General features: G+C 35.0%; 1 long non-coding RNA gene across 1 annotated transcript; it reads left to right on the forward strand.

The window, feature by feature from the left end:
* Positions 1–6,078: 6,078 nt before the first annotated feature.
* Positions 6,079–6,426, forward strand: LOC119768021. Its single transcript, XR_005277859.1, has 2 exons — positions 6,079–6,122; positions 6,189–6,426. It is a non-coding gene; the product is annotated as an uncharacterized LOC119768021 (long non-coding RNA).
* The last annotated feature ends 2,093 nt before the right edge of the window (positions 6,427–8,519 follow it).

Below are 8,519 nucleotides of genomic sequence, written 5' to 3' on the forward strand. Positions count from 1 at the left end.
ACACGGGCACACCATTTTTGACCGAGTCATGAATTTTTGAATCAACAGTGGTTTTTTTTTCAAAAAAAATACAGGTCGCAAAAAAATTTCAGCATTATTTTTCGATGTAAAATAGAATTTGCAATCGAAATAGTAGTTTATGCAACAAGTTGCAAAAAGAGGATTTTTTCAGCACGAGTCGTACATTTATCCACGAGGTTCACGGTGAACCTCGTTGGATAAATGTACGACACGTGCTGAAAAAATCTTCTTTTTGCAACTTGTTGCATAATCTACTATTTTGCAATTTCGTTCGTGAAACTACTTAGGGTAGGGTAGTCATCAATGAGACACTTTTGGTTTTCAACTTTCAACGATTTTTCTAATTTTTTTTATCAGCGTGTTTTAAAGCACTTTTTGTTGCATTTTCTTTCTTTTAATGTGTTCTAATATTGACCAAAATATGAGATCGATCTGACATCTACAGCAAGAGTTATTCAACTGTCTCATTGTAGACGCACTTGGCAGGAACAATGAGACAGCTGGGGAACAATGAGCCACTCTACGAAAATCAAAATTTTTCAAGTAAAACATCATGTTTTTGTATTGTTCCATTGCAGGTGACTTGCCTTGAACATTTCAGGGCAATTTTGTCAAAATGAAACTTTTATTAACAAAAGTTACACTAAAAAGTATTGAAATTTGGTAAAATCCATATATTAATACCAAATAACTTTGTATTTTTGGTTAAATGAAGTTTAAACCAGACATGCATCGGCACTATGAGCTCTTTTTAACGGCACTCAGCTTGTTCTAGATGCCATTTTCGTTTAAAGCAATGTTATGCTTGTTGCTAGGTAAAAATCTCTTGTTTTTGGCTTGAATAATGTGTAGAAAACATTGGTTCATTGGAAAAACCGATTTCAGCTATATTTTCATGTAAATGTTCTCTTAAGCTCTCAAGAAGAACTTCTTAAAAGCTCTTTGAGTGCAATTAAGAGTTCTGAACCTATATCTCAGTAGGGTATCAAAATAATCTCTCAGGGTCTTCGGGTGCCTTAAAGACAAGCGTAATTAGCGTATTCTAATCACTGGCACAACATGCTGGGTATCATCTACGTGAAATGCCAAACAAGTTCTTCTAAAAGAGGAGTTAGAGCGGATGCATGTCTGGTTTAAACTCTATAAATATGCCAAAAATCACTTTTAATTCATGTTTTGAAAGATTTACATGGATTTTGAAAAGTTTATCGAAGAAAAATCAATGTGTCTCATTGTTACCCATGGGCTGAAATGAGTGGGGAACAATGAGACAGCCCTGGATTCTGGGTATATTCAAAATTTTGGCCAAATCTAGTGAAAGGACATTGTAGCCCAACTCAATCCCTATGGAACGTCGAAAGAAATTTGAAGAAATATTAGTTTTGGTGTAAATGGCAGCCTACTAGCGAAAAAGTATTTTTTGTCCATAATTTACTTTTACACCCCAGAATCAAACATTTATGAATAACTTTTTAAAGGAGCGTCCATAACCAAAGCCACTAATATGGCAGGCGTGTATCCAATAGACACACCTTTCCCCCAAATATGAGCCTGATTGGTTGAAACTACGACTTGTGAGAGCCATTTTATCATTGTTCCCCGTGTCTCATTGATGACTACTCTACCCTACTTTTCCTGTCATTCTTGAACGACAAAATAGCCTACTTTTCTGTACCAAAAATAACAATATCGTATAGCAACACTTTTCAAAATAAATGCTGAAAAGTTCTACTTTTCAGCACTCAAATGGGTGCTGAAATGTTGAACTTTTCAGCACTTGTTTCGAAATGTAACACTTTTCAACATTTTTTGATTTAAATGATTTATTGACAAAATACATGAAAATTTGACATAAAATTTCACTCAGTGTGTGTTTTTTTGGAATTGCAAAAAATGTTCTAAGGAACTCGTTGCAAAACTTGATTTTTTTTCAGCACTCTTCGTATTTATCCAACTCGATGAACCTCGTTGGATAGATGTACGATTCGTGCTGAAAAAATCCTCTTTTTGCAACTTGTTGCATAAACTACTATAGTAAAATTTTGATAAATTGCACCGTTTTAAAGTAAAAGCAATTTTTAGGTAAATTTTCCGAAAATAGTCGCAGTTTTTTTTTAATAAGTGCATATGTTTGGCCACTTTTGAAAAAAATATTTCTGAAAAGCTTCGAAAATTCTCTGTATTTTGCTATTTTTAACTTTGTTGCAAAAAAGGGTCGTTTCAACAAAGTTGAAAAAAGCAAAATCTAGAGAATTTTCTCAGCCTTTCAAAAATATTTTTCAAGGTGGGCAAACATGGGAACTTATTTAAAAAAACATAATATTTGCGACTTTTTTCAAAAAATTACCTTGATAATGGCTATAACTTGAAAACGGTGCACTTTACTAAAATTACACTAAAATACTTTTTGATTGCAAATTCGATTTCACATGGAAAAATTAAGTTGAGATTTATAATAAAAATATTAATAAATTTATAACTCGGTCAAAGAGTTTTTCTTTGACCGAGTTATAAATTTCCCGTTCTGGAAATTTCTGAGAGGTTAACATATGATGTCCCTTAAACATATCGGAAAATAAAAAAAAAAATAGTGTTTTTTTTTTGCAAATCAAGTTTTAGTGACAACAAGTGAAATTAAAAATCACCAAAAAAAAATTTCCTTTTATTATTTTTTTTTCATTATAGTCCTAATCCATACCTACAACTTTACTAGAACGAATACACCAAATCTATCAAGAAATCCTTCAAAAGATACAGATTTTTGAATTTTCATAAATCATTTTTGTATGGACAGCTGCCAATTTTGTATGAAAAATTATATGGACAAACCAATGATGCAAAATGGCTTGTTTGGGCATACCGAAGGCACCAATAAATTTTAAGCTGGGTTAAAAAATACAAAAAATATTGAATGACCGAAATCTCAGAGAATTGCACCCTTTTCATTTTTGAGCTTTCAAAAAAGACGTGCTTTCCAATAATTTGTCGCAAAAATATTAATGATTCAGAAGTTTGGTGTTAAAGGGACTCTTATTTAAATTTTGAAGCCAAATTTGAAAGTGTACTGACAATACTTAAGAAAAAAAATCAAAAGTAGTTTAAAGAATTCTGCCATTTTTCGTTATACAACTGATTTTATTCTTTTTTTTTTTTTGGATTCGTCATTTTATGTGATATTTAATGCATAGAAGGGTAATTTTCTCTTTAGAATAAAATTTTCATTTTGATGCGTCACGATTTCATTAAGGGGTTTGCTAGTAACTGTCACAAGTGTTTTTTTTTTCAAATTTTTCGTCAATGACCAGTTTTTTTTACTTTTTTTCCGTGAAACCGCGATAACTCGTGATGGTTACAAGTAAACTTCCTATATATCAGAATTTGTGAAATTTTCTGCTTAACAAACTTGTAGAACATTGTTACACTCTAAAAAATAACCCTGCAAAGTTAGAAAGAATAAAAAAAATGCATTTTTCGATGATAAATTGTAAAAAATAAACATTGCAAATTCAAAAGAATACCGTAAACCGGGATGACTTTGGTAGATTTGAGTCCATTTAACAACTTTCGATGGCAATAATTAAATTTGTGATTCACCAGACAAAACATAGAAAAAATGAGTAATAAATATTTCATTCCCAACTTTTTGGACCCACTTGAAGCTGCAAGAGTTAAAATGTTAGATAAAATGGCACCAACCACAATAGAATCCCATCACCAAAAACACCTGCTCTCGCCGCCTAATGCTCTCGACTAATCTACAATTTGATTACAGCCAGAGCTCATCAAGATTCGTGCATCAGGCTTTTTCACCCACATGCACGTGTCCCAAAATACTCATCGCTCCGCTCATCGTCGTTCACAAAAGTGACAAAATTAGCACAAAATTAACCCCCGACCACGGTATAAATTTCACGGTTTTGAGGTTTTGCGGAAACCCAATTCCATCCAGCAAGCTCACATTCACACTTGATTCAAAATGCTGATGCAACAGCTTCTGGCGGCACCGGAGTTACGTTCGTTCTCTCGAATGTGTCAAACAAAGTGAGGCGACATCCGACACGACGAGCCCTGGAATAGGCCGCTGGATCCATTTCGATTTCCTTCTCTGCGTCAGAGGGCTCTGGCTTTTGTCGCCCGTTCTGATTATGGCCACGTTGGATTGTCATGAGACTCGGTCGGTGTAATTACGGTGAGCATCAGCTGCATCATCTACACTTCTTGTTGGAAGGTTGGAAACCGTTTCAAGAGTGACGATGATTTTGCTCGCCATGTTCAGCTCTGAATGATTTTGGCCGTCTTCTATGATGTTTGTAATGAGGACTCCGACTCACAGAGTGTGTCGTGCACTCGGTGTTGACGAAAGTGTGCCATTCTTGGCCGATTACAATAAATGCCATCTGAAGGGCTTTGTTGTAGTCTGCGGAGTTAGGAGAGTCCACAGTTCGTGCTCATTGTATTAGTTGTCAGAGAAGATTACATAACATTTATACCCAAAATTTACAATGTTATTTGCAAGAAATTCACTAAAATTTAATTATCTTGACATAAATGAAACGTTAACTGACATCAACCTCAAAAATGACAACCTGATAGCTTCTCATTATCAAATTCGTTGATTGTATGTTTTTTTATTGATTGATTTACTGTTAGAAAACTGAATAATAGTTTAGTTCGCCACACAGTTACACTGGTTGGTCACTTTTTCATTCTACACTTTTAAACTTCATCATCCCGGTACGAGAATCGAACTCACGACCTCTGGATTGGAAACCCAGCACGCCGCTAGTCGAAACCCATCCCCTACCGGTCAGTATTCCCAGCGAGTAGAATTACTCTTTGAAGGGATCTGACTTTGCCGAGCCAGACAGAAATCGAACCCATCACCTCCAAACTTTTATAGTTTGTACCCGTTGGTTGGTCAAAGTCACATAATTCCATAAAAACTCAGCAAGAAGTACAGAACGGATTCCGTAATTAATTCACATATTCTAAATAAAAGAGGCACTCGAATGTCTTAATCAGCTGTTTAACTCAAGCAAAATAAGGCGAAGCCGAAATGTAAACAAAGAGTCTATCTTGTTTACGTCAGTTGATGTTTACATTAGGAATGATCAGGATAGACTCTTTGTTTACACTTCGACTTCGGCCTTATTGCAATGTTTTGCTAGAACTGTTCGACGCTTGCTTGGTTTTTTGTTTTTGACAACTGTCAGTCGATTCAATTAGCGAATACGGAAGATATGTCTTCGAGTCGAAGACAGTTTCATTTGAATAAGTCTTACTAGTTAAAAATTTACCAACACATTCAAAGAATGTTTAAATGTCAACTGATGGTTTGTTTGCATCAGATTTGCTATCTCTTTCTAGTAAAAGGTTATCGTCTTGCAACTTCTTGCTGTTTTTGTTTGATTGACTGCTCGATATGTCAGCTAATATATTTCGCAGGGCTGTGACAGCTCGAGCTATATCATTGTTTGCATTAAGATATATGATAGCTACACCCAAACGGTGGTTGACGCATTTGGCTTCTAATCTGCATGGAATTATATCAGAATCTGCATGAAAACTGTCCTCGTGTTGTCCTGTTGTTTTTTATTTACGATGAAGGGGTATGACAATTTTGCCTGTTATCGAGAATTTGTCAGTTGTGTGCTATCTTGTGACTGTGTATCATCAATCGGTTCGTGTACTACACACTAAAAAAATATTAATATTACATTTAACGGAATTCTCAATCTAATGTAAAAAATAATAATGTAAATGAGATAATGACGTGAATTTACATTCTATTTGATGCGAAATGTCAAAATTTCTATTGGAAATCTGAAGCACAACTTTTGATGTGGTAATAAATCAATTTTGACCTAATTTTACATTATATTTGATGCACATAACTGGAGCGTGTTTTAAGATGTATCTTTACATCAAACTTAATGTAATATCACGCGTCTTATTTCTTACACGTCTGAAGGTGAAACGTCAAAACGTCAAGCACGAGGTCGTCCATGTTTGGCATCGAGAAGTTTTTTCACTCAGGGGCTCAAAAATGCTTGAATCTGCTACTAAAAGGCCAAGACGGCATAATAAAATCGCTGACAAAGGTAAGTTTTATTGTTTGCGGTCAAATCCTGATGAAATTGCAGTTGGTGTGTTTATATTTCTTTCAGGTGACGGATGTTGATTTTTATCCGGAAGAGCTGTCGTGGCGGAACCAAAATTGGAACGTTCTCAGCAGCCTACCCAAAAAAACTGCTTCGTTTTCGCTGTGGTGACGGAATCCAATTGGATTTGGTGAAGTGGAAGGAGTAGTCAGAAAGAATCAGTGTTTTTCTTTAAAAAGTGATTTTGAAATGTGAATGTGTTGAAGTGCAGGCTTATCAATGACAATAAAACTAATGAGAACAATTAATTTTGATTCATTTCTAGAGCATTCTTATAAAAAATATATTATTCGGAACAAACACACAAACATCCGATACGTGTAAAATTACACGGTCACGGCACGATTGATGCTTCGTGTAATTGACAATCTGATGTAATTTTAGGTCTTTTTTGACGCTCCAGATATGTGCATCATATTAGACGGAATATTACACGATTTTTTCGTAGTGTGTAATTTGGTTACACCAGTTAAAAGATACAGTAAATAATGTAAACAAAAATCTGAAAAGCACGTGTCACAAGTGTGTTTCGAAAGTAAAATTGTACTACGTGTCACAAGTATGCACAGAATTCCCATACAAACTAAAATAAGCTCAAATCAATGGTTTAATCAACTTAATCAGTATATTTTTATAAACAAAAGGTTGCATTGCCTTTAGAAAGTATGAGTGTACATAAATTTGTGAAAAACAAGAAAATTTTTCCACATTTTCCAACAACATGTATGACGTGTCACAAGTGTGCCCAATCATTTTGATGATAAATTCGTCGCCATCGTGCTAACTTGTCGTACGTGCATTTTGGGCCAAATTGAGTTAAGAAAGCCATTTTGTGCAGCTCACAATGCCTCACCTTTTGACCTTCACAGATCCCCAAAATTCGATTTCAATCCTGAGATATTCAACAAAAACCGAAAAAACTCCGTGCATTTTTGTCACTTTACATATGAAAGTAGTTTCAATCTTGTAGTGCTATCTTGTCACTCCATGAAAATTGATGTAAGTGCGACAAAAGGCCAAAGGGATTTCAGGCCAGGAAAGTCAGGATGCGTTTGTCGCACGTACAAGCTAGACTACCGAAAACATTTGTAATTATAACTCGGGACTCCAGCAACCAACTTCAACCAAACTTTGAGACAATGCACAGAATGGTGAGCCAAACAAAACGTGTTTGTTATTGTTTACATTGCTTGCTCTCGTTTTTGAATATTCAAGGTCAAACATTAAAACGCGTTTTTCTCAGAACGTCAAAATGGCGGGTGCGACAAGATAGCACGACGACGTCGAATTGGTCTATGTCACAAGTGTGTATTGCGATATCCGGGAAACGGTAGCGAGTTTCCAAAATCGGGTTAAAGCATCTTGTAGTGTTTGTTAAGTATAGCAAAACGCCATCATTAACTCATTTTCGACCAAAATGGTCTATGTCACAAGATAGCACACAGCTGACGAATTATAGACATTACAGACGGCTGTTTGATGTATTTCAAAAAAAAATCAGCAGAACGGGGATGCACAATCAACTTTGTTTGTTGATTGTTGATCTGACTCGCTACCACCGCGCCATGGAGCGCTTTATGACAGTTGCTTGAGTTCTTTCTGACCAGTTGCTTGTGTTGTTTACGCACGGGCAACATTGATATTCAAAGCTTGCTGTAACATGTTTTGAAGCAAATCCACTATACTATGACAGATTTTGATACATTTATTTGTTTCCTATGGGTGCAGGCAGTAATTCTAATGAATTTTGAGTAATTTCGTGTAGTTTTTGGATATCAATTATAGGAAATCCAGTAACCCCAAAATAGTGAATTCCCCAATTTTTGATTGAAGGAAGTAAGCAAGAAGTAAGGGTGTTGGAGGTTGTTTTTTTTTGTTACACATTTTGAAGTCCTTCAAAAACCTATCAAATGTAACAAAGAGAATTGGATTTCATCAAGTTGAACGAGAATGATATTATTTTTTACTTCATTTTACCCTACTTCCTTTTGTCGTAGAGTTCTCATATTTTTATTGAGGTTATTTTATGTAAAAAATAAAATCGGGAGCTTCGGACAGAGTTTTTATACAAAAAATTAAGATCCGACTTCAAAAAGTACAAAATTCAATTCAATTCAATACAATTTATCAATTTCGTATTTTTTATAAACTAATAGAGCCATGTACTGCCCCTGATCGCATAAATGTCCCATATGCATTTTCATCGATTTCGAGTTTTTGATGCAGTTTGGTTCAAAATCATGTGCTCTTTCAAAAGAGCCTATAACATCCAGTAGTTTGTTCTAGAAATCAGGATGAAATCCAGTTTTTTCGCGAAAACTTAACACGTAGCCTTAT

The sequence above is a fragment of the Culex quinquefasciatus genome, chromosome 2 (genome assembly GCF_015732765.1).
Source record: "Culex quinquefasciatus strain JHB chromosome 2, VPISU_Cqui_1.0_pri_paternal, whole genome shotgun sequence".
In the NCBI taxonomy this organism is placed as follows: Eukaryota; Metazoa; Arthropoda; class Insecta; order Diptera; family Culicidae; genus Culex; species Culex quinquefasciatus.